The following is a 26,334-nucleotide window of genomic DNA, read 5'->3' as shown; positions in this document are numbered from 1 at the left end:
TCCCATTTCATTGTTCTTGGAAATTGTCAAAACGGAAAACTACATTTCTAACGCAGGTAGACACATGTCTTTTGGTATCTTTGCTTATTTTCACTGTAAATCTGATTACAGTCTTTTAGACAGGTCAGAAGGTGAAGGAGTATCAGCGGCTGGGACCATGACCCCAGCATCTCCTACTGTTCAGCAGGCACAGTCATCTGACTGGAACAAAGACAAGAATTAACAAGTGACTGCAGGAGCCACATCCTGGTCCCCCCTCCCGGATGGGTGTGAAACGGAATCACCTCCCATTGCCTAGTCCTCAGAAAGTTCACCGGTGGGCGTTGGCTGATGAGGAACCTCGGATTTGGCCAATGAGGCAGAAAGCAGAACGAGGTACAGAGCATGTTTGTGTGAAGCAAACTAAAACTAAATGAAGAAGAGAGCTGTGCAGACACCAGCACAACCCACAGTTAAAGACGTGAGGGAGTCATGGAGGTCGGTAACACCGTCACCGGTGCAGGGAGTGGCTGGATTACGGTGCACTCTGGTAAGATGAGACAGAAATGAAACCGACTTCGGGAAATTTATGCTAGATATTATCATAATCTCCTCTGGGACCAGCCGGAAAGAATATGCATGGAGAACCCCCTTTATGCCTTAAAAGAATAAAAATAAATTCAACAAAATTCACATGGAAACAAACTGGAGTGAGATCAAATTCGAGCGCACGGACTCGCACGCAGCCTTTGGGACACATTCTGCCAGTATTTGTTCTCCTCCAAGAGTGGTTTTGAGTAACGTCGCCACGTGACGACATAGGGCCAGCTCAAAGTGGGGCAGTGACAACTCTGTGGCCCGCTGAGGGCTGGGCCTGCACCGCAGCCACAGCAGGAGGCTGAGGAGGGCTGGGCTGTTTTTTGTTCTTTCCTTCGTTCTTGAATCCCAACACCTGGAACAGACGCTTTCTGGCGCATAGTAGGCACTGAATAAATTTTTTTTTGGGAATGAAGGAGGGGAGGGAGGGAGAGTGAGCTTTGGGGAAAATGATGAACAAATGCCTCCAGTGCCTCACGCATTTCCCAGATACTCTGACATTTTGAGATTCTTTATAAACCTCCCGATTTGCTTTCATATCTTCCCAAATAAAACTTTTTCATTAATAATTATGAGCTGCAACTGTAACAGCTGATCTGAGTTTCTTTGCTACTGACTCGAATTTTCTAGCAAATTAAATGACAAAATAAGTTTTCTGCTCAAATCCAAATAAAGTCACTTTTTTAGTACACAAGATTTTTTCTTCATTGATTATGCTGTGGGCAGAGGTTTTTTTATTTTTAGTGAATTGGAAAGTATTTCGAGGTCCTACCTATATGACAGGCACTAACACGTACATCATAAGCAATAAATAATCCATCTCTTCAACTGAGAACAGCATAAAAAGTGTAATTCTTTTTCTCAAAAGGCAACGTGGAAAGCACAAATTAATTTTTTAAAATATAAAACACACTGAAACTAATAACTTCTAGTTGAGAATCGCCATTGCCCTTGGAGAGGGTGGAGACATTTATTCTTCCCTGAACGACCAACACAGCTCTTTTTTTGGCTAATTAAGTGATTGTTCCCATGAACCCTCCCTCCTTCAGTATTTAAGATAGCGCGTTTACACGCACCTTGAAAATGAAAGAGAAGCAGGATCTTGCCGGCTTGAGGCGCCAGCCTGGAGCACACGTCCCACCCAGTTCGAAGACCCACACTGGCCTTGACTCAGCTCCCAGACAGCGGGGCCACCGTGCACATGCAAACCCATCCCAGAAGGAGCTTCAGGACGGCAGGACCCTCCCGACGTAAAACGGGTGAACGCCACGCCGCGTGGTGCAGATGAACTTTTGTCTGTAGTGCGAGCTCTGCTTCTGAAAAGGCTGCTTGCGCGCAGAGCGTGGGCGCGCATGGTGGGCAGCCGGCCGGCAGCGGGACGCGCAGCAGAGTGGGTTTACACGCAGACCCTCGAGCAGACAGCAGCTCACATCCTCCCAGAGCCCCGGCGGTCGCAGCCAGGAGACCCCTCCACCCTTTAACTTGATCCTGACTCCGAGTCCTTTGTTCCTGCCTAGATCTCCCAGGTTCTCGAAGTCGCCTGAGTCCTAGGAAGCCACACCTCAGGGGAGCATTATCTGCACCTGCTCCCAGTTTGCTGAGCATTAGGCTGTGCACCGTGTGTACCCTGCCTGATTTCATCCTTGTGACAATTTTATGACATGAATTTTATATCCTTGTTTCTTACTTGAAAAAATTGAGGCTCAAGGAGGTTAACTTAGTTGACCAAAGCCCCCTGGCTCATGGGCAGTAAGGTCAGAATCCGAACCTGGATCCAGTCAATCCAGAAGCCCAAAGCCACCCCCGCATAACGTTGGGATTCCACCCCCACACGTGGAGTCCTGTGCACTTGTCCTGTGTTGGGTTTGGACCCATCCCAGCCTGCCTGGCACACTGTGCCCTCCCTCCAGCTACCCTGGTGTGCAGACCCAGTGTCCCTGCTGCCCACACCCCCCACCACGCCCAGAGCCCTGAACGCCCAGGGTCTGATTCCTTGTCTCTATTCACGTCTAACAGTGGCTGGGACATTGAAAGGAGCATCTCCCCCACTTCCCCTCAAACACCCAGTGATCCCCAGGCGAACAAGAATCATTCTTTGTACTGAATGATAACGCTGCTTTACAGAGTGAAGAGCGCTGGACCAGCAGGGCACACCCAGCGCTCTTACAACCTAGTGAAACCAGCAGCCTAGGAAACCATCACGCAGCGCTTCTGCTGTGGATCACACGGTCCTTCTGTGGATCATGTGGCACTTCTGCTGTGGATCACACAGTGCTTCTGCTGTGGCTGATCTTGAAGGGCTCAGTTCCAGATTCCTCGTGACACTGACCAGGGACCATGGAGGGGTTGGAGATCATTTCCTTGAATGGACTGGTGATGCTTGGGCTGAGGCCCATGCCTCCAGGAACCCTGCGAAGTGGGGTGCTTGGGTGACACGGTGAAGCCCAGCCTTGGACTGGATGTCCCTGCAAGCACAGACGTCAGGTGGCGGTGAGTCACCAAAGGGCTGGTGGAGCTTCGAGCTCTGTGGCGAAGGTGGGGAGAATGATGCACAGCAGAACCCAGGGGGCCCAAACTAAGCCGGCAAACTGTTTTTAAAGTCATTTCTGATGTGCAAGAAACCAGGCCAGATGCCAGAAGGAGCACAAAGATGAGAAAAAAGATACTAAAATCATGAAATCTGTAGGGGGTCAGACTTGGGTTCAAATTCCTGCTCTACAACTTAACGACAATAAAACCCTGGGCAAGTAGAATTCAGCTTATTTGAAAATACGAATAATGACGTCTACCTTATAAAGTCGTCATTAGGGTGAAGTGGGACACTTAGTACGTTGCCTGGTGCAAAGGAAATTCAGTGTATGGGAGCTTTTGTTACTTCAGCAATAGAGAGTCCGCGGTGCGCGGAGAAATACCTGACGCGCGCTCCGTGGGGGCCCAGGTGGGCCCACGTCCCTGAGTGCAGCCGGGGCTCCTGGAGGCTCCAGGCAGCACAAGTTCACCATCTGAAGGAGGTCCTCACTCAAGAGCACGGGCTGCACGGCTCCCTGACCGTGGACGAGTGACTCTACCTCTAGGGGAAGCTCCCTGTTCTGTGGGCTAGTGGCCGTGAGGGCCCGCAGCTCATGGGGGTGTGAGCACCACGCTGAGTGAGAGTAAGACATACAGAACAGCCCACGGCGCACAGAAAGCAGCCGGTCTCTCTTCTGACCACGGTGGTGACAGACAGGAAGGGGAGGACCTTACGAAGGCACTGGTGGGTGAAGGGAGTGGGAAGTCGGAGGGCGTGAGATCCACAGCTGAAGCACAGGGAGTGGTTCATCAAGAGCCCTGAGTGGGGCCGGGTGGGGGGCCGGCTCCAGGCGGGGCTGTGCTGGGCTTCGGCGAGAGCGTCTCGCAGGCGGGACCGTGGCTCAGCCCCGCCCTCACAGCCTGGGCACGTCTCAGGAATCACTTTAAGAGGCTGACAAGCAGCGGCACAGTTCATCTCCCGGCAGCTCCAAAGGCAGGTACTGGGGTTGTACCCACTTCACAGGTTAACCACGTGGTCCTCAGGGAAGCCACGAAGCGGGGCATGGCTCACAGAGTCAGCGCGTGGCAGAGAAGGCTTGAAACTCAGATCTCTGACTCCAATGTCTGTGCTTGTCCTGAAACACGACAGGGCTCCCCACAGGAATCGCCCGCCTGTGTGCAACAGGAAGCCAGCGCACCCTCCTTCAGGACCCCGGGTGGTTTCACACGGTAAGACCTCAATATTTACGCAGACTGTGCAGTAAAGATGAACGCGCCCAGGAGCCTAACGGGCTCAGAGGGGTCCCATCTGGAAGCCCCAAAGGCCCCGTGCGCCACACCGGACCAGCTGGAGAAGGAAGACGCAGCCCAGCAAGTGTGAACTCACCCGAGGAAGAGGTTCGGGGGGAGGTGTTTGGGTGCAGGGGGATGCGCTGAGCTCAAGCTGTCCACGGGGTGGAGTGTCCCGCCGAGAGTTACATGCGAGTGTCTGCATCCCATGAGCTCGGACAGGGAGCTGCCAAGATGAGAGTTAAAACTGCGGAGTGGACACCACCCTCAAAGCAAGCATGAGGAGACAAGACAGGACAAGGACCAAGGACAGAGGGGTCAGAACAGCATCCAAAGATCCCACCACACTCAGTTCCCTTTACATTTGTCAATCCAATACTTGCTCTGAAGGTCTGACTTGAAAATTCACTTAAGATTCAGGCTTCTAATCAATATTAATAAAGGATGAGATTTGTTGCGGGAGAGCGGATGGGAATTCCAAAATGCCAGACACAGACATGTGAAGCATGTTGCCGAGTTTAAAACGAGGGCATTTTCTAATTTCCCAAAAGCCCATGTATGTTGGTCCATGTGTGCGCCTACTTGGACGGAAGTATTTTATTTTCTGAACTGCAAATAATCAATTTCTCTGTCATTAACTAAGAATAAAAGGTTAACGATGAAAGTGTGGGGAAAAGTAATCGATCTCCGAAACACAGACATTCAGCTTCCATACATTTTGCGTAAATGACCAGAGAGGTGAGGGGACTGAGGTCGCTGTCAAGTCACACGTGAAGGTGACCAGTTGCCCACACGGAGGAGGCAGCAGAAAAGAGACAAGCAGCGGGAAAAACACGGGGTGGGAAACGCCTGTGACTGAAACACAGGATGTATAACTTCGGGGCCTGATTTCCCGCATTTAGACCAAGCCATGGCCAGTGAAAACAGCTCTTGAACGTTTTAACTCAAGAAATAGCCAGAGGTCTAACAACAACCACTGCTTAACACTGACACAAGTACTTTCAAGAAGTTTGGAGACCATGAGGGTGAATAGTGCACTGGCAAATGGAGACCAACGGTACCCGAGTCCTGCTGGGAAATCGTAACAGGAAGGCCCTCGGAGGGATCCCCTTTGTCACTGATTTCCGGCGTGTGGCGTCCGCTCCCCATGACGCATGCTTCAGCCTGAGGACACCCTGCAGCTGGGTCTCGGACTGGCTTCCCTTCTCAACATTTTAACGTCACCTCGGCCTTGAAACCAGGCGGTGTATGTTTAGGGAATTCACACTCGTTTAATTATTAGCCTAAGTGGAACGTAATTATGGAGATGCATCTGGAGGGCGGGGGAGGGGAACGAATAGCCCAACCACGCCCGGAGCGCGGTGCTCCCACGTTAGGCAGGAGGCGTGGGAACTCCTAGCTGTGCTCCCTGCCGTCAGGACGACAAGGGGTCTGGGCCCAGTGACCAGCACATTAGCTCCGCCACGGGCAGCAATGCGGTCCTGCCCCAGGAATACTGCTGGGTACGTCCCAAACTGTCCGGAGGTGAAGGATAAGACTAAAAATAATTCCAGTCCAGGTATTTTGTAAAATACAATCAAAAGAATTTCTGGAAAAATGGCCATGCCCTTGAACGCCCCCGGGTGGCCACAGGCGTTTCAAGACTGGCGTTCTGGCTTTCGGCACGGGTGACCCTGCCTGGGCTGAGATGGCAGCCTGGGCGGTTGGCTACACGCTCGCTCCACCTCCTCCCTCTCTACAATGAGGAACAAACACCCTCCTCCCCACTGGTGCTGGGAGGGTTAAGTGAGACCATGATGTGAGCGCCTTGCGTCCAGGCAGGGGTCGGGTCATCGCCACCCCAGGTGGTTCTTCCTCTGCATCCCTTACTTCTCACGGGACTGTATCTCCAGCTGCTTTTGCCTTCGAGCTCCCACAGGGGTCCTGGCAAATCCCCTGTTCCGATCTCTGCCCTGTCCTCTCAGACCTCGGCTGGGTGATCCCCAGTGACCCCAGGTAAGTCCCCCAGCCTAGCCTGGCCTTCAGTGCTCCTCAACACTGAACACGCCGTCCCCTTGCTCCTCCTCCTCTGCCCCACAGCCCCGCCATCTGAATGAGCGACCCTGTGGCTTCCGGCCCACCCCAGCCGCACAGCACCTGCTGCCCGGACGCCTCCTCCACCTGCAGGAGCTCAGTTCTCTTTGGCTCCCTCAGCCAGCGCCGCCTCCTGCTACCCCCAGGTCACACAGCCCTTCATCAGCTCCTGCAAAGGCCCTCGCGGCTTTCCATCCAACACGAGACGTTGCACGTCGGCACGTGTTAGGAATCCGCACGTGTGCAGACAGCAGCAGCCTGTGAGCTTCTGGAGTCGTCTTCATCCCATGCCTTCCACGGGTAGGGCCACACCTCTGTACTCACACTCAATGATCCACTCCCTTCCAAAGGATGTTTCCCGGCCCCGACCAGGTGGCGCACACGGGGACGGAGTAAGGAGGCGGGGAGGGAAGAGCTGTCACTGAGTCAGCTCTGTCACATCGGGGGTCGGCCCCAGAGGTGACAAAGGCGCAGGGGAGATGACAAGCAGTCTCCCTAATTGGTTCTCAATGTACACGGACCTTCTTTAAGCAGAGCAACGAAAGGATATCACAGACGACGTGCGATCACGCACAAGCAGTTAACAAAGAAGGGAGGGTGCGGCCTGCAGAGGACCTGAAGCCCGGCCGGAGCTGCACCACGACTCCACGACTCCACGCCTCACGCCCGCCAGGCCGGCTCAGGGGCTGCGGAGACACGCTGAGCATGGGACAGGCCCCCGAGGGTCCTGCTAATAACGACCCTCCTCGTCTGAAAATGAGCTGAAGCGAACCCCTTTTCACGTCTCTGCCCTCCTGGGTCACCTGGTGACCTGTCAGGACAGACACCCAGGTTCCCGAGGCCTCGGCTCCCTAGAGGGCCCCCTAGAGGTGGCCACCATCCCGGGGTCAGGTGGGGAAGCATCACCCGGGGACCCCGGCAGGCCTGTGTGCACGTATCTGCTTAAGGGTTCGCGCCACCGGGGGCCGGATCCCATGTGAAGGGTTCTGACCTGCAGCCGTGTGAACAGGCGACCTCTTTCGGTTTTGCTTTATTTCCCCGTCCTTATTCAGGTCCCAAGTGAACACAGGCCCTAGGATGCGGATTTCCGAGGTAGAACTTCGGGGAGCTCTTCAGAAACAGACTCAGACACAGAGCGCCGACTACGGTCACCTGGGGGGAGGGGGGAGGGGTACACCAGGAGCCTGGGGTTTGCAGACACACACTGCTGTATATGAAACAGATGAACAGCCAGGCCCTGCTGCACAGCACAGGGAGCTGTAGTCAACACCTTGCAATCACCTATAATGAGAAGTAATGTATATGTGTAACTGAATCACTATGCTGTTCCTTAGACACCAACACAACACTGAATCAACTGTATTTCAATTAAAAAAGATGTGAAGAGTCCGTGACCAACACGGAGCGAGAGCCCTGAGGCCTCCGCCCGGGCGCTCCGTCTAGATGCGCGCGCTCCGGGCGACGAACACGGCACCCTGCGCCGCTAAGACGAGGCGCACACGTGAAGAACCACGGGACCCGGGAGCCTGGCGAGCAGGCAGGGCCCCGGCCCGCGTGAGCACGAGGAATCGTGCTGCAGCTCACGGGGCTTTATTGTTTTTCGCATAAAGCATGAGCATCTTAATGAATAATTGTAACGACTATTGTAATCACTACCCAGATCAAGAAACAAAACATTGCAAGTACATCAAACGCTTTCCCTCAACCACATGCCCTTTCCTTTAAAAAAATCATTCATTCATTCACTCGCGGGGGTCGCCGGAGGCCCCCGCCAGGCCGCGCGCTCAGGCACGTGTGCACAGCCCCGAGCCTCCCAGACGCCGGGCCAGGAACGGCAGACGTTTGCCTTCTCAGGTCTGGAGACCGAGTCTAAGATGGGGGGCAGGAGCTCGGGTTTCCGGCCAGGCCCCTCCTGCCGCCGCACGAACGGCACCTCCGGGTCCTCCCCGGCCTCCCGTGTGCACAGAGACCTCCGGGGTCTCTTCCTCTTCCTGTGCGGACGCGAGTCCTGTGGCTCAGGGCCCCGTCCGCGTGACCCCGTTTAACCTCCATCGCCCCGAAGGCCTCAGCCTCCACAGCCACTCTCCTCGGGGGCTGGAGCTTCAATGTGCTTATCTGAGACACACGCTTCAGTCTGTTATCCGCAAGGGTCCCACTAACTGGGTGGGGACACGGTGGCCACTTTAAAGGGAGGCATGGAAATGCAAAGCCATCGGGCGGTGGGAGCAAGAACCCCCTCACGGCTCGGGCCCCAGCACCCGCGGCGCTGCCTCCGAGGGGTCCCGGCCCGGCCCTGCCCGGCCTCCTGGCTCTTGGAAGAGGGCAGTGCCCCCTGCCCACCCGAAGGCAGGTGTGGCCAGGCCACCCCCACCGCCCGCCCTGGCACACCCTCCTGTCCCTACGCTGCCCTCTGGGCTCAGGGTCTCACCGCCCATCCCCCTCCTCGCCCTCCTCTCACCGGACCCGAAGCCCGGCTGCCCTGGGAGGTCCCTCCCGCCCTGTGGGGTGGGTGTCTTCACTTTCCCCGCTGCCTGCAGACCCTTGCATCTCCATCTTTAGGTGATAAAGCCTGGCGCCTCTGGGCCTCGTGCCCCTCGGCTCGGCCACCTCTCGGCTCCTCTGGACGCCCAGCCATGCTCTCCTGTGCGGACGTTTCCTCGCCCCCCGGGGCCTGGGCATCTCCCCGACATGCTTACTCGCCTCCCGTCGTCACACTTGAACTCCCTCAACAGCCACAGCTGGATCTTTGCCTCGTCTGTTTCCCGCTGCCACCTCTTAGCTCACTCCTCCTCCTGCATCTCAAGCTCCTTCCCCCGGGGCCACCCTGCTGTCCCCGGGCTCGGCCCCCCAGGCTGGACCAGGTCCCCCGTCTAAGGTCTTGTCTCCTCAGCACTGTCTCGTCTCTTCTGTTCCTCTCTCCATCCATGGAGGCGCCCAGTCCCTGGGGAACTCGGCACCCAGGACGCCCCCCGACACCTCGTGGGACCCCTGGGCCCCCCTGAGGCACCAATCCTGCTCAGGCGCCGGCTGCCTTTCTCACCCGTGACTCCAGGAAGTAGCTCCCAGGTCCTCCCGCTGCACGCGTCACTCATTCTCCCACTCTCACGCTCACAGGCTGCTCCTTCCTGTCTTTAAAAAACAGTAAAAACGAGCCTCCCCGGAGCCTGGATCTGCCCACAGCTCCTGCCCCAGTCCCCGCCTCCTTCAGGGGCTGCCGGCACTCGCTGTCTGCAGTTCCTCTCGTTCCTTCTCTCTCCCCACCAGGGCGGCCTCATCCCCACAGCCACACTGTGGTCCCAGATGCCAATGAGCTGGACGTGACCAAGGCCAAGGGCAGCTTCCCAGTGCTCTCTGCCCACCACCCATCTGCGGCGTTCCACACGGTACCCGCCCCTCCCCTGGCCTGGCCTCACCCCCTCTCCCCATGCTGCCCCTCGCGGTCCCCTTGCGGGGTCCTGCCCCAGGGCCTTTGCACCAGCTTTGTCGGCTGAGATGTTCCCTGTCTCGTTGCTTTATAAACTCTCCTACCAGCCAGACCTTCCAAACTGCCACATACAGAGTAGCCCTGGCTTTTTCCTACTCCAGCTCTGAGTTCCCTCTTTCTGGCTTCTGTTCCAACACAATGTGTTTCTATCTGTTCGCTATGGTCTGCCCTCCCAAACATACACACACTGAGATGTTCTTTCCTAAAAGGTAAGGGTTTTGTTTTACTTGCTATGCTAACTTTGGAGTTTATGTGATCATGTTTTGAGCAAAACAAACTGAATTATATAAAGTGGATAATACTCAGTACTGAGGAAAATGTCAAATAATAAACAACAGGAAAAACAATAAAAAGAGAGATTTCACACAAGGATTAAAAACATGTAAAGATGACGACTGATGAACACAACTTCTGGAAACACCAGCGGCCAGCATGGAAAGTGGGGTGTCAGACAGGCACTCGCTTCCCTGTGGGGTGTGGGGCTGTGCTGTTTTCAAGCTTTTTAAGGGGTTCTTGCCAGAAAGACTCCAGGTTTCATTGGGGAGCCTTCCATCCACCCAGAAAGCAATGCTTCTGAGGATTGGTCTTTTCCGGCCCGTTGGAGCCAGACCCATGTCAGGTGCTGGGGGGAGGCGGGACGTCGGGGCTCGCGGCAAACACCCGCTCTGGACCAGCAGTGCTGCAACCTGCCCCGGCCAGGGCGAGCTCTAAGGCGCTGCGAGTCTGAAAGATGACTAGGGAGGGTCTGGGTTACAAGAAGGGAAATGCCAGGAAAGGCAGCTGCCGCCCGGAACCGGAACCAGGCTGCCTTCACCCCCCACAGGAGCACCACTGTGGGTGAGTGAGTGTTCATGCTCTTCGGGGGCTTTTAAACCTTTGGCCTTTTCCATTAAAATAAAAATATGATATAAAGACCGACTCACGCATTCAAAGTCCTCAAATGTCACAATTTCATTGCAATGCAAATGTAATTTTCTTCCAAAACTGTTTGGGAGAACTCTTACAGTGCGAACTCCCGGCTTCTGGTCTCAGTGGCCCTGAGTTGTGAGTGTCTATGTGCTAGGAGGTTTGCGCTCAGTATTTTTCCTAAAAGAAATTCTGAGACAAAGGGGGAGTGAGATGAGAAGGAAGGTCTAGTGCAATTAAAGTGTGTTTTTAAATAAACAGTAAACGCTCACTCTGCCTACAAAGCTGCGGTGCGCGACGTCTGCGGTGACGTCATGGCGTGTCTGTGTGTCTGTCTCCTTATGACCACGGTCTCACCAAAGCCCTCACTCACCATGGTAAATGCAGCCTTGTGTGTGGTGCCCACGGTGTCATCCACGGGCAGACTCAGCAGGAGCGCCCGCTGCGCCACGGTCCTTGCATCAGACGCCGGGGGCCGGCGGCCAGGCTGTGACCCCACTGTGCACCACGAGGCAGCCCGAACAAGGAAGCCGGTCACCATGCAAGTTCACTGAGACAAGGTCAGTGTGTCTCAGGGCTGTGCGATGGCACCACGCGGACAGGGTGGGGCACAGAGTTGGGGCCCTGGAGGTGGTGTCCCCACGAGTGGGTGCTGAGGATGCCTGGGGCCCCACAGGGGGATGCATTTGGAAAGGGAATTTAAAAAGGGTATAAAGATGTGTGAGAGCGTGTGTTCACGTCGGGGGGGAGCGTGTATGCACATGGCATGTGTGTGCATGTGCGTATGCGTCTGTGCGGGGGGGGGTGCTGTGTGCTGTTTGCACACATGTGTGTGTTGTACAGCAGGGAGGTGCAGGTTAACCACGTGTTTGGGGACATTAAGTACACAGGAACATCAAGAAATTCCATCCTGAAGAGTCAGTGGGCTCCAGACACTGCGCGGTTAACTGCTTTCAGCTCCACTCTGCCGTCTGGTCGTGGCTCTGCCCTCTGGGCTCCCTCTGGTCCCAGGGAGCTGACTTCCTGTCCGTGTGACGCCTCGAGAATCTGTCCTCCGACCTGGGGTGCCGGCCCAGCCTTTCGGTCGAGGACCACCAAGTGCGAGGGGCTGAGTGGTTTCCTTGGGGACGGGCCGGTGGGGGGGCTGGGACAGGGCGCACCTGCCGTGCTGAGGTGACGTCTTGGGAACGCACGTGCTCCTCCCCGAGGTCCCCAGGTCACCAAGGTGGCCGGGCACCCTCCCCCTTCACCTCACTGGGCCGCAGGAGGTCCTCAGCGTCTGCGAGACACGCCGTTGTCAGGCTGCCTTTAAAGAGAACGAGTGTTGTCTTCCTGGACGGTGTCTATGGTTGAAGTTAGGAGGACATGACCGTCATGCCGAGAGCCACACAGAACGTGGTCTTAAGCAGTGCACACACCTGCCGCGCCCACGCGGCACCTGTGCACGGGGCCCTGGAGCCGGCCCCGCAGACCTGCTCGCCTCGCCCACCGGGAACAGGCGGGCCTGGGAACCAGGTGACCCTGCACCACGTAGCAGACCGACGTGGCTCGGGCTGTCTGGGGCTTTCACCGATGTGTCGGGTACTTTGAAAACTCCCTTTGCAAGTGCACACAGAGGCGACCTCACAGCTCTGAGGATGAGACTGGGGGGCAGGAGGGACGCGGGAGACCCCGGTCATCTCTGCGCTGCCCACCAGCGGCCATTTCCACTGCTCACCTTGACAGCGTCCCGCTCCACATGCTCGTGAGGCTGGGGCTCCTCCTGCAGTGAGAGCCACAGGAGCGGCTTTGAGAAGGCAGACCTCAACATGACCATCTACTCATTTTAGGCTGACAGTGGACGGACTCTCACCCCGCCACAGACGTTCACAACAAATGCTACTCACAGACCACGTTTCCTCTCTTTGTCTCTTCTTCCTGTTCCCGTCCTCCATGCTCGATGCCACCCCCTCCTGGAAGCCCTCCCAGCTCTACCCATCAGAGGTGAAGTCCCTCCCCTGGGGCTGTCCAAGCACTGCCCGTGGCACCCAGCATTCACTATTCCTGTTCCCCTCTAAATCATAAGGTGCTTTCCAGGATGCTCAGTCTCTGCCCGTCTTCTTACCCAGCTCAGGGATTTGCACAAAGCAGCTGCTCCAAGACAGACCTTGTGGGAAGCACTCCTGCCGTCTTTCCTCCACTGAAAGGATGGCTGGGCTCCGGGGGGTGTACAGGTCATCCGAAGGTGAAGAGAAGGGACAAGCAGACCACACGCGGAGGATGGACAGTAAGGGCAGAGAACGGCGCACACCACGGCGACACACATGTCCATGCCCCCAAGCCTCTACTCAGTCTATCAGTGAAAGTGCGTTCTCTAGAAAATAGGACTTGTCCAAATTCCCAGTGCTGATCCCGTCCTTAGAACAGCTGTGGGCTGGGTGTTCAGCAACGTGGAAAAGAGCATTAATTTAAGTACGCGTCTGCAAAGTTACCACCGCCCAAGTGCCGGGCGAGGACAGAAGTGCAACTCAGGGATTGCATTTACAGAAAAAAATGTAGTCATTTACCCTTTGCACCAGAAAAAATAAAAAATAAAAAGCAATTAAATATCCAAGATACAGTCTGGATTGTGGCTAACCTAACCTACAAATCCACTGAGCTCTAGTGCGCTGAAGGAAAAAAATCATACTCTAACCCCAGCAAGTGTCAATGTCCATTTTTATGTCATTCCGTGAAATACTTTTCAAAATGCATTCAGTGTTACAAGTCACAGAAAAGTCACAAATTATTAAATCGATCCGGCTTTTGATTTTAAAATAGAAGAGGTGACTATTGATTCCAGAAAGCTATTCACACACAAAACCAAGGGCTTCTCCCACGTGGTGGTTACGATAAAGGAAATTCCACGTGAGAAGTAAGCAGGCGCGTTCCGGCCCCATCAGAGCTGACGACGCGGCCACAGGGGCATGTGCAGGGGCCCTGCCGCACGCGAGCCGCTCCTGGCTGGGCACCTCTCCGGCCCTCGTTCTAACCGTCTCGGCAACGTGCCCACGGCCTGGGCTCGTTCACCACGGTTCCTCCTGGCCCAGCTTGGGGGACGTGGGGCTGTGCTGGCCACTTGCCGGGCTCCCTGGCCCTCTCTGCGTCCCCCCAACTCTGCATCACTGTGACTCGAGTGTCACTGGGGGACAGGACTCGGGACCATCTCAGCCATCATCTCTGACCCCAGACACTTACACGTGGTGGTGAAGACAGAGGGGGTATCTCAGAAGGTCCCTCCCAAGTGACTCTTCCTTTTCAGGCCTGTCCAGTGCTTGACTGGTTCGTAGTGTCTTGAGAGCTGTGACACCGAGGACCCCCCACGGGCTTCTGGTCTGGGCACGAAAGACAGAACTGTTTGTTCTGTGCTTTGGGACGTTATAAGGGCCAACGGTGTGGGCTGTCCCTATCCTGCAGGGCTGCTCCTGAACGGGACTGCCGCCTACGTGTGAGGAACACAGAGCCCCCACGCTTTCGCCCCGTCACAACCACGCGTGGTCATCACAGCGGTCCTGCGTGCACGACCTCCGATCCCATCCCTCACCTGGCTCCACGCTTGACTCTGCTTCTTTACGGGAAATCGCATCTGATTAAGTACAGCCTCTGAGAAAAGTGAGGAAAGGAAATGTGTGTCCAGCTTCTGCCCGTTTGACAATATAAACAAAACCCCTCACAGAGACAGAGACAGGGAGGCCCTGCACTCAGCTCAAAGCCCACCAGCCGACAGACCCGGACGAAGGGACCCCCGGGAGAAGCGATCGCACGCTGACGGCAAGATTACACGGAATCCGAAAGAGCTAGGAGATAGGAATCAGCAAAAAGAAGGATCAGAAAAGGGGGAAAGTGAAAAGTAACAGAACCGGTCAGAAAGCTTTAGAAGTAACACGAGATTCACGAGCAACCGGACACATCCATGGACTAAAGTGTGAACCTGCGAAGAAGGTTCTCTTCCCACAGGGGGGGGGTTAAGCAGGCAAGAGACCCCACCGGACCGCAGCTTTGGCCGTTTCCGGGAACCAGCCTTAAAGGCGCCGGCTACACGTCGCCCCCACACCTGGGCTGCACGGGTCGCGTGTTTATAGACGGACGCGCGTTTGCCGTCACTCCCACACCCACACCCGTCATCGGCCTGGGTGCCGGTCTTCACCTCTAAGACAACCGGGTGGTCGAGAAACGAGGGCAGACCCGGAGCAGCGAGTGCCTCCTGACCCCGCAGTGCGGTGCACGGGCGGGGAGCCCGCCTCCGTGCCCCCGACCAGCCTCTGCCCCCCACTCGGCCTGGGGCGCCCCACACATCCTCCGCCTCAACGTTCCCCTCCTTGAAGTGCGACGGCGATATTCCCTAGCTGGGGGGTCGTCAGCCTGGCAGGACACCGTCCCTCCACAGACGTGTCCGCGACTGCGCCACGGGCACGCGGCCTGAGCGAGCGGAAGCTTCCGGAAAACAGACCCCCAGCCTGAGAGGCGTGGGCGCTTCCGGCATGCGAAGCCATCCCACGGGTCTGAGGTTAGAGCCCTGTGGACGTTACACTGGCCTCCGCCTTGGAGGCAAAGAGAGCGAGGCCCCGGGAGGTGGAGGGGCTGGAAGAGGCGGATGTGGGGCACACGCCCTGAGCTTCCCCCCACACCCCGCTCCCTTCAGGCCTGTCTCTTCCTCCAATCTGTGCCCACGGCAGCTTCTCACGGCACCGCTACTAGCAGCTCAGGGCAAGTGCCTTTGCTTACTTTTTAACAAAACTCCGGGAACCTGCATGCGGGCGGGGAGTATGGCTGTCCTCACGCCCGACGGCGGAGCCCCTCCCACCGGCCGTGAGCACGGCCGACAGGTGAGGCCGAGAAATGCGGCGGGCTTGGCACGGCGGCACTTCATCACCTTGCATAGGGCAAGTCGCTTAACTTGTACGTTTAGGAAAACATAGTGTCATCAAATGCTCAAAATGCTATCACATGAAACAGGAGTCAGCCCCTTACAGCTAGAGCAGTTTCTGACCAGAGCAGGTTCTTAACATAAATCCCTTGAATTGGATTGAACCGAAGGGAACTGATTCTCTATCTCCCCAGAGGCTGAAATTAGGAACAGTAGGTACATAATACAAAATTTCAAACGGTAATTTCACCTCAAGAATACCGTGAATACTACCCCAGCCCTTCGCACAGCCCCACAGCGGAACGGGCCACCTCGCCCGGAAGCAGGCTGGCCCTTCCGGGGAATACTCACAGCACAGTAGAAGAGCTCCCCTTGGGGCTGGGTGGGGACAGAGACGTCGGACGGGACAGTCTGCAGCGCAGTGTGATGCACGCGAGGAGACGCGCCCTGATGGGCGTGGACCTCAGAGAACCCCGAGTGAGGCCCGGAGAACAGCCACTGTCACCAGAGCAAAAGCTAACGACGAGACTGCGCTCTCAGAGCGACTTCACGGCAGCGCTTCCCGCTCCGCGGCTCAGGCACCCAGGGCGAGGGCGGAGCCTCGACAGCAGGGCTGTGCCCTGTCCATTGATGGATCAGTGGTGTCCTCGCTGCGTCTCACGCACAGCAGGTACTTCAAATGACGAGTCCGTCAACGAACAAGAGAATGAAAGTGTAGGATCTGGAGCTGAGCTCTCGGGAATTTGTAATGCATGGAGAAATAAAACGTTAGCCTTTTTTCTCTTACACGATGAGATTACTTTTTCTTAAAGTCAAACACAGAAGTTGTGTGCAGAGTGGCAGATCATGGAAACACAGACACTGGCTACGTTTAGAATCACAGAGCACACACGGTCACACAGCCACACGTGCAGAGGGGGCGCACCTTGAAAGCATGTCCTTCTCAGGCGCATTAGAAGGTGCACGTCCTCTGACTCAGCCACCGTGCTGTGAACTCACGTGAGGACATGACAGCATGCGAAAGCAGAGGTCAAATGTTGGCCATTACAGCTTTCTTTGGAAAGCAGAATTTTTAAACGCCGACTGATAAAGCGACAGCAGAAGATTAGATACATGTCAGCACACGATCTGCCAAGTGAAAAGGAGGAAAGAACGAGGTGTATGGATGATCCGTCTTAAACCAGGAAACAGTAGCACAGGCTTTCAGTCAAGACGTTAACTGTGATTTTCGCTGAATTCTGTTTTTTTCAGAGTGTTAACATTTTTATTATATAGTTGCATTCTAATATTTTAATTTTTTCTACAATGAGCATATCTTAATCGGGTAAAGAGAACAAAAGTTAAAAAGCCTCCTTCGCTGGCAGTTCAGTGTCAGCAGGAAGGCCAACATTCTGAAGACGGGATTCCGACGATGCCACAAAAACGCGAGGGAGAGGACAGACAGACGCCCTAGAAAATGCGCCATTTTTGAACAATTAAAAGCGAATCGTTTGGTAAATGGAGAACACGGGTTCATGTCTCACAGCCTTGAAGGGGACTGAAGCTGTCTTGTTTGTAAGAGAAGCATTTCTCAGCCCCCATGCCCCCTCTCATGGTCCAAGGGGAAAGCAGGGACCAGAAAAGTCTTGGGTTTGCCTCAAGGTCACAGGTCAGGGCAGAGGTCGCCAACACGCTCTGGTCAGGAAATGCTCCCCGTTACAGAGGTGGAAATTAATGAAATTACATGTCAGGATAGATGTGGAAAGGCATACAAATGACCCCCTAGGACGCACCACCCCGGGGAAAGGAAACTCGGGGCGGAAACTCCGGGCGGATTCTTCGAAATCGGTGTGACCAGGCCGGCCGTCCAGCTCGCCCGGCCCGGGGCCCTCACGTCTGCCAGGAGGCGAGGCTCCCTCCTTTTGGAGGGCGCGGTGAGGAATGAAACAGACCGGGGGAGGCTCACACAGCGCAAGGACGCTGGCAGCGCGTGCCGGCCGTGAACAGTTTCCCTCTCCGTGTGTGGGTCAGCGGTCAAGAGGGGTCTGACAGAAGAATGACATTTGAACAAACATCCCCCTTGCCCCCTACTCTGAGTCTGCCACACGCCCACTGGAAAGACAAAGCAGGTGCCAGGACCTGTGTGCTCCAGGACAGGCTCAGTCAGGATCCCCACCAGTCCATTTTAAGACGTCATGAGGCCGCACGGAAAAGTCGGAAGCCGTCGGAGATCTGCAGACCCCACGTGAGTGTCAGGAACGAACAGTGAAGAGATTAAACCCACCGCGCAGAGATGTGAATACGCTGGCTGGTCAGTGCCCTTGGCTTGATTCGGTTCATTTCTGAAATATCTGCGTTACGTGCGAGGCTCTGTAGATGTAACGATTTCCAAACGAGTCATGGCTGATGTACCGTTAACCCAGGCCTATTTAATCAACTAAACAAAGCATGAAATCGAAGCATCTAAAGAGCCAAACAACAGGACACACCGGTAGAAAAGACCCTTTCTCCAAGGGCCTGATCTGGCAGCAGGCATCCCTGCGCTGCCAGGTCTGCTTGTTTCAGGTGACCATGCGGTCCTAGTGGACCACAGCCCCGCTATGTTAACCTACCATGCTCGGCGACTCCTCAGGGGTCCACGTGGAGCAGACAGGTGTCCAGACGGCAGCTGCGTGCACCCCGGCTCCGCCTCCGAGTGGGCTTCTCTGCATGTGAGAGAGAGCAGGACAAGGGGTTAGTGGAACTGAGGCTGGCCCTCGACTCGATGAGGACGCATGGTGTCCCCAAGTGTAAGCTGTTCTCCTTAAATTAGCGGAGGCTGTTCACACATGCATTTACACTCATTGCCCCGCAGCCGGGGAGGAGGCCTGGCCCTACACGTCCCTGCCATGTGTCATCCAAGGGGCAGTGCTTTCAAAACAGAAGTCTGTTCTTTAGTAAAAACTAAGGAACAAGGGCAGGTGTGTGAAACCTGAGTCAGTCCCTAGGTCCCTGGCCTCCCTGCAAAGACACCGACAAAGGGAGCTGACTCAGAGATGAGCTCAGATGCCCAGGGCGCCACCTGCTTGTCAGGGGGCAGTCCGCCGTCCGCAGAAGCTCCTGGGCCGCAGGGCAGGGTGTGCACCTGGGCTTAAATACACCTGGCAGTGCTGCCGGGTCAAACGAGGATCTCACAGATCACTCACGGAAGGCCAGACAGGACTAACTCAGCAATGAAAATAATTTTTTTTTAATAATAAAAGTACAGAAAGGGACGAGGGAAGAAGGAAGTTTCTGGCATTTTCCTGTCTTCCAGGCTGCCTGAGGAAAAGGACCCCTTGGGAACGTGAGTTCACTTTTCTAACCCCTGACCTGATTCACTCCCATCTTAGCAGCTCTGTGGGAGGAGACAAGAAACGCGAGACTTAGGCGCCCCGCTCTGCACGGATTTCTCCCTCGGATTTCTCCCTCTGCCTGAGATGCCCTCCCGCCCTGCCCCCGCCTGCCCGGCAGCACACTCCCTCCCTCCCTCCCTCCAGGGCAGGGTGCGGCCAGAGCAGGGCCTCCGTGCTAATAGCAGGGGAGCGCAGACGGCCCCTCCTGTTGCTGAGCACCTCCCGGGAAGCCGAGTGCCCTGCAGCGGCCGGGCCACTCACTCCTCTGAGGCAGGAAAGGCCATTCTGTTCCCACTCGCTCAAGGCGCTACGCCACTCGCTGAGACGCGCAACTAGGCGTCCAGACCAGCTCGTCCTGACTCAGGGCCTTGTCCTGCGTCTCCAGACCGCCCTCCCGCTTCTCAGACCCTCTAACACGTCGGCCCTGAGCCCTAGGGCTTGCGGGCAGGCTTTGGCCCAAGAGCAGAAACAGTCTTCTGCAGATGGTACTGGCGACTCTTCCCAGACAATATAATCATCATTGAAAGGAGGAGGCCATTTGAGAGCATTCAAGATCAATAAAACATAGATACACTTTTAAAGGGAGTGGAGCACGTATCAAGTGTCTGGTGATTTCTAATAAACGGGAAAAATAAAACCAAGAAGCCGTTAGAAGACACTTAGGAGAATTTCAGGCCTTGGGGGGCGTGACCGAAAGTGCCGGCAACTCCGGCCTCTGCCTGGGTCCCACACGCCACTGTGAGCCGTCGGTCAGTGTTCTGGAGGCTCTGATGGCCCTGGAGGGTCCCGGCTTGGGCAGGGCAGACGAGGCCATCTCTGCACCCGAGACGCAGGCACAGCCAGCTGACGTGCGCACGCCGCACACGCCTCTCACGTAAAACTGCCCTTGCTCCGATTTGGTTTTAATCAAGATTTTTCTTTTTAAAAACCTCAACGAATCGAAAGACGTTTACACGATTTCAGGTTTGTCAAAACAGACTACTGGATTTTAAAACGCTGGGGAAAATGACTGAGTTACTCAGTCCATTATCCTTCACACCTTTGTTACGCCCCGTGGAGCCAGCATCCCGGCCCCAGCGCAGAACTTACACAAACGCTCAGAACTAAGGGCCTTACAGGATCGTTAAGTAGCGTGGGTCCCTCCCAACCTTTCTTTTTAAGTCTAAGACTATGGAACACCTGTTTACTGTGGATGAGAAAATGACAGCATATTTCAGAAGTGACCTTCTCGTTTGTAAGTGGAGGGTAACAGACGGGGTGATCTCTGAGAGCCTCGTGACCCCACAACTGGGCTTCAGCTACTAGCACGTCAGGGAACTCACTCTACCTTACACGAATATTCCAGTCACTGAGTGATTATTTCACAGTCTTCAAACACACAAAGTTGTAGTCATCTCTGCATCGATATTAGCACTTTCAAACAGAAGAAAAGCGATACGTTTCTGTGGAGATAATAACAATGGAACTGAAACCTCAATAGACAGGCTAACCCTGCAGCTCGGTTCCAGCCGTGGAGCTGCACACACTGGAGGCGAAGCCCTCGGGTCCGACGTGTGGGGCTCCTGGCGATGCGGGCTCTTGCTGGAGCGTCTCCCTGTCCCCTTCGAGAGGTTCCCCGAGCACGATCACTGCAGCGTTATTTTTCATCAGTTACACTTCCTGTCTCCTTTTCTGATGCGCTGTGGCTCATTTCTGGAGAAAGGAAGATACGTTTCCAATGACCTGAAACTAGAGGCTACCGTGCGCTGTGATGAACACTCGCTGCGTCGCTGAATCCTCGCAGCACAGCGGGCGCACCCTAACGCTGACTGTGCAGAAGCAAACACGAGGCACAGAGATGCTACGCAGCCGGCCAAGGTCATTAACTCGTGAATACAGCAGAGCTGGATTTGAACCCTGGCAAGCTAAGTCCCCAACACGCGCTCTCAGCACCACTCTAGGTCCTCAGTGCAGGCAGAGCTCACTCTTCTTAAACAAAATCGTCACACGCCCAGACAGAGCAAAGGCCCGGGAAGAGCTGGATGAGGGACTTTCGCTGCCTGGACCACCCACTGCCCTGCGGTCCAGCGCGCCAGGACATGGCCACACGGGCACCTGCGCACGCCTCACCTGGTCAGCTTAAGCTGGGACGCGCTATAAACGTAGAATACACACCGGATTTCATGACGGCACAAAGGAAGGACGCAGAATATCTCGTTAATAAATGTGTGCTGGTTGCCCACTGACATGACGTTATAGGTTAGATGTAGCACTAAAATGAATTCCATCTGTTTAGTTTGATTCCATTTACTGTTGGCAGGACAGGTCACATCACACACACAATTTCGTGGCTCACGTTACACTCCTGTTGGACAGGGCCGATCCGGAGTCTCCCTTATCGGCTTAATTTTATGATCTGCTACCTTCTGGATTTTTATCAGAACAGAGCCAAGGATATACGCTCAGAGCAAACACACTCTTGCTGGAGGTCAGCACGACACGTCCAGGCTCAGGAACGGTAGGGTTATGTTCTTCTTAAAACTCACAGCTTCTTAACTCAAAGTTGGTTAATAACGAAAGGCATTTTCTCCAAGGTAATTACACTTTTAAAAACTGTCTATGTTTTGATATAAACCACGGGCTCCCTCCTCTGCTCTCCTGCAGGCTTTGCGGCCTCGACAAGAGAGGCAGGTGGAGGCTCCTCCCCCACGGGCGCCCGCGTGATGGGGATGCTTGTCGGGGAAGACAGACGCCACTGGAGACAGAGTGGACTGAGCAGTGTAAAGGACGACTGTCTGTCCCTTAACTCTGAGAAACCCTGAGACCCGTGTGCTGGCAGGTGGGCGTGGGCTTTTCTGCACAGGAGCCTAAGACGTTGCTTCTTTGTGTCCTTCCGTTTGTTTATTCCTGCCATTCTCAGGCCCCCGCACCTCCCCCTGCACTTCAGGTGGTCCGGCAGACGTACAGTGGTTCATGCTCTAAGTTTTTAAAAAATGCACTATTAGGTTATTATTTTTTTCAGGCCAGACTAGTCTCATTTAGCGAGTTAACTTCCATGTACACCTTAGGGAAAAGCTGTGCTGTGAGAAGTAAATACAAGGTATCTTCAAGTATGCGAACAGATAGCAACACGCTGCAGCGGCAATACTAGACCATCCCAGCAGCCAGCGAGCTGCCGTGTGAGCCTCAGCAGCCATCTCCCCGCGCGGCTTGGGGGGGGGGGGTTCCCGGGCCCTCGCTCACGCTCTGCCGTGGAAACGTAACTCGTTGGCACTGCCCACAGAATACAAGCCGGCCAAGCGACAGACCGAAAAGCTTCTCTGAGAGGGGTGAGCACAGGACGGGTATTTTTCAAGCATTTGATACCTGAGAAATGATGCGACTTTCTTAGCATCACGTGAGGAGACAAAAAAATGAGATTTCGACGGGGATCCAATTAATCGCCTACAGAGTCAGCAACCCCCAAGCCCCAGGCTCACCTGCGTCACGGCACAAACACAGCCTCCCTCTCAGCCCAGCGCCAGGAGGGTCCCGGGGGTGGATCCCAGGAGGTGGAGGAAAGAAGAGGCAGTGTGTGCAGTGGAAGGAAATTTGCTCCCTGGGGCAACCTGCTCCCCAAGTGGGGCTCAGGGTCCCTGCTGGGAGCCAGGGTTCATGTTTCGACTCTGGCTTGGCAGCCCACCAGCACAACAGCCCACAGGAGGGGCGTGATGTCAGCCACACCGCCACGAGCCACAGCGCGCAGGCCGAGAGGCGGCGGAGAGCAGGTCAGGAGGGCTCGGGTCAGGGCTCAGCCCCTCCGCTTGGCGTGCAATCCGTTTCTTGTGCTCATTTTCTTCCAGAGTAAAACAAGACCTCCAATGCTGGCCTCCAGACCACACAGTCCACCCCCACGTGCTCCCTGTCACGTCTGGCCCCTGGCTGAGGACAGCCCGGAGTGTGCCCCCGGGCCGCTGGGGCAGAGCCGGGAGGGGGTCCGGGGCCCAGGTATCCAGTTCACCTGCTTTCTTTTCTTTACAGGTAAACTTTTTAACCGAAGTTTGGAGGCCGCTGGCCTCAGTGACCTCTGAGTTCTTCCCCGCTCAAGGGCAGCCGTGGTGCCGGCTTTACCGCACCTGAGGTGAGGCAAGACCAAGTGGATTTAATCCAGCCTGTGCGAGCCAAGGCCTTGCACGTAAGGAAGCACGGCGCTGGTGTGGGCAGGAGGATGACGAGGAAGGAGGGGTCCCCGGAGCCCAGTCACGTACAGACGTGCACAGCGGCTGGGAGGCCGAGGAGCCGAGGCGGGCCCACAGGCCCCTGGCTGTCCGTGCGTCCGTCCGCACAAGCGGCTGTGTCTCCCCCACACGTCCCCTGAGGGACAGGGTTCGGGAAGCAGCGCAGTTCTCAGCCCCCGTGAGCCTGAGGATCACCTGGGGAGCTTTTAAAACACACTGTCAGGCACCTGCAGAGACTGGGGCTTAATTGGTGTGAGCCGAAGCCCGAGCCTCAGTGTTTCAAACAGCTCCCCGGGGGACCCCACTGTGTGGCCGGGACTGAGAACCACTGGCTCAAAGGGAAGGCTTCAAGTCCAGCGGAAGGATCCCAGGTCTGAATCGGAATTCTGCCACTTCCTAGCAGCGTGAGCTTTGCACGACTCCACTGGCTCTTCTATCAGAAGGAGAAAAAGATGAACCCCCCCCCCACACTCACCTGCGTGGCTGCTGTGAAAATCAACTTGGACACGCAAGGCAAAGGCCTGGTAAAACCCAGCTCTGTGTCATTCCTGCTTTTGCTCAAGGGAGACCTGGAGAACTAAACGTCGAGGCCAAGGGCGAGGCACAGAAGGGAGAAGGGAGGATGACCGAAAATCAGAAAAAAAGTGTCACATTCTTGGGTTTCAGCTATAAAGCTGCGGGATGGCTTTTCTGTCTCCCGACTCTGCAACCATGATTGCAATTTGGGCTTACATCCCGTGACGACCTGAATGAATGTGTCCCGGCCCTGGACGCTGAGGGTTGAAAGCCCACGGAGTTACACATCGGACCTGAAGCGGGAAGAGCCCTGAGCCTGCGGTTTAGCAGCTTTAACCCAGCGAGCGCTCCCCCTCTGCAACGAGGTGCCACAGGAGGCTGGGGCCTGAGAGTCAGGGCGCCGTGCAGGGAGGAAGACCCGTGTCCTCTCCTCAACCAGCTCACCTCGCAGACGGGAAGGCGACGCCCCAGGTGACACAGCGGCGAACGCAGCAGGCGTGAAGCCACCCCGTTCTGCTGAGCCAGGTGGACCACAGCCTGTGAGGCGCCACGCCCTGGCCCATGCGCAGTGACCGCAGTGCATCTGCTGCTGCAGGTGCAGCAGATGCCGGGAGCCCGCGGGCTGGGACGGGGGTGGGGGTGCCCATTCAGCCCCGCCCTGGAGTCTCCCTCGGCCTAGATGATTCTATGCGCCCGGGTCTGGGACGGACCCGAACATCATTGTCACGTGATGTCTCTAAGCAGTCTTACAGCATTCACTGGGGTCTCTTGAAACGTGAAAAAGCACAGTTGTGGGGGAGCCAGGGGGAGTGCGGGCGACGGTGGGCCCTGTGCCCTGGGCGGGGGTTCCCAGTGCATCCTCATGGCCAGTGCGGCCGGGCCAGGGCTGAGGGCGCTCTGCACCCTGTCGTCATGGCAGGGAGGAGGAGACCCTGTCCAAAGCGGCAGAGGGGCCGCTGCCCCAGAAGCAGGGACAGGCCAAGGGCGCTTGGGGCTCAGAGGGCCGCCTCGGTGGCCCCGACGGGGGGAAGGGCACCTGGTCCTTCCCAAGCGGACTTCACACCCCCGGCCACCTGGGTCTGTGGCTGTCCCCAGGTGGGGTCTGCAGCCTCCGCGCTGTGGGACAGGGACACAATCCTGTCCCCAACAGCTCATGCAACAGTGAGTCTGAGGTTAGAGGAAGACTGACTCAGTGCACAGGAGCCTTCAGTCTGGCTCGACAGGGTCCTTCTGGGGCGAATCCGCCGGTTAAGTTCTGTTTGCTGTTTCTAACTTTTTTGTACGTGCCTGGACCGTGTCTTGCCCTCACCGTGTGACACGACATCTGGGAAAAGACAGAAAACCCCAGAGGTGGCCAGGTCCGCGAGGTGGGCGCGTAGCCCAGGGCCCCGAGCAGACAGGTGGACACAGCAGCTGGGGGCCCAGGCTCCTGCCACACCCAGCCCTGTGCTCAAGCCACAGAAGGAGTGAAGTTTATCTTCGTAATTTGAAAAATTGCGAAGTGGCTCTGCGCTCCCACTTCACAGGAAAGCCAGCTGTCACCGGGCCGGGTGGGCTGAGCAGCACCTGACAGACTCCTCCCGGGCTGGCCCTTCTTACTCTAACCGCGGGTCTGTGAGCAAAACAACCGAGAAGAAACGTGGGAGCCGGGGCTGGGGGGGCGAAGGGGTGAAGGTCAGCGAGAGACGCAAAATCTGGCGTCGTCCTTCCCCAGAAACACGCGCCACAGAGGAACATTTTTCTCTGTCGTGCGTGTTCCTGTGCAGTTGGCAAGCCCTGCTCACAGGAAAATTCTTAACTCCCAGGAGGCAAGGTCAAGGACGTGGAGGTGATGGTCACGGCCAGGCAGCTGTCCCAGTGGTGGCGGGGGAGCCCGCGATCCCAGCCCAGCACCTCTGTGACGCGGAGCCCCCATCACACAGGAGAGCAGGGTCTGGCCCTAGAACCCCAGGGGCTGAGAGGGAGAACGGGGCTGGGGACCAGCGAGGAGGGGGAGAAATGCGCCATCTAGTGTGCGGCCTGCCGGCGAGAGCGCCAAGGCAGAGGAAGTCAGACGTTTCAGGGCACTGTCCCCAGAGCGCAGGAGTTACAGAAACGGGGAGACTTCACTTCCCCCAGACTGACGGCTGCCTGTGAGGCTGTTATCATGCTGTCGGAGACGCGGGCTCACAGAGGGCACGGAGAGGGGGGAGTGGGCCCCGACCATCACGCCTGCCAGACACAGATGGCAGCGCCCGCAGCCGGCGGAGGCGCACTGACGGGGCCCGGACGCGGAGAGGGAAGGCCGTCAGCACCGGGTCCCCTCGGGGGCGCCAGGCGGGCGGAGGCGGCGGGTGTGCAAGGGAGACATACTCACGTCCAACCAGCTGCTCCATCTTTCAGTGTGAAATATTAAATTAGGACAAAACAGGCCCCTGGTGAAGCCAGGCCCGGGCGACAAGTGCGCTGGGTCACAGACCACGCTGACGGCCGCTGGATCGGGGAGGCAGCCAGCGCGCAGGGCCCTTGGGTCTGGGCAGGCACCGGCACGTGAGCCTGGGTCCCCGC

General features: G+C 56.3%; 1 protein-coding gene across 16 annotated transcripts in view; it reads right to left on the bottom strand.

Annotated features, from left to right (window-relative positions):
• The window catches only part of MYT1L (myelin transcription factor 1 like), a 373,300-nt gene that overhangs the window by 315,572 nt on the left and 31,394 nt on the right, over positions 1–26,334 (bottom strand). For all 16 annotated transcript variants that reach the window (XM_064494756.1, XM_064494755.1, XM_064494758.1 and 13 more), the window contains exon 2: positions 18,314–18,406. The gene's annotated coding sequence lies outside the window, so the exon portion shown is untranslated. The remainder of the gene's footprint in view (positions 1–18,313; positions 18,407–26,334) is intronic.

The sequence above is a fragment of the Camelus dromedarius genome, chromosome 15 (assembly GCF_036321535.1).
Source record: "Camelus dromedarius isolate mCamDro1 chromosome 15, mCamDro1.pat, whole genome shotgun sequence".
NCBI lineage: Eukaryota > Metazoa > Chordata > Mammalia > Artiodactyla > Camelidae > Camelus > Camelus dromedarius.
The sequence above is the reverse complement of the archived record's forward strand: the minus strand, read 5'-3'. Positions and strand labels throughout refer to the sequence as shown.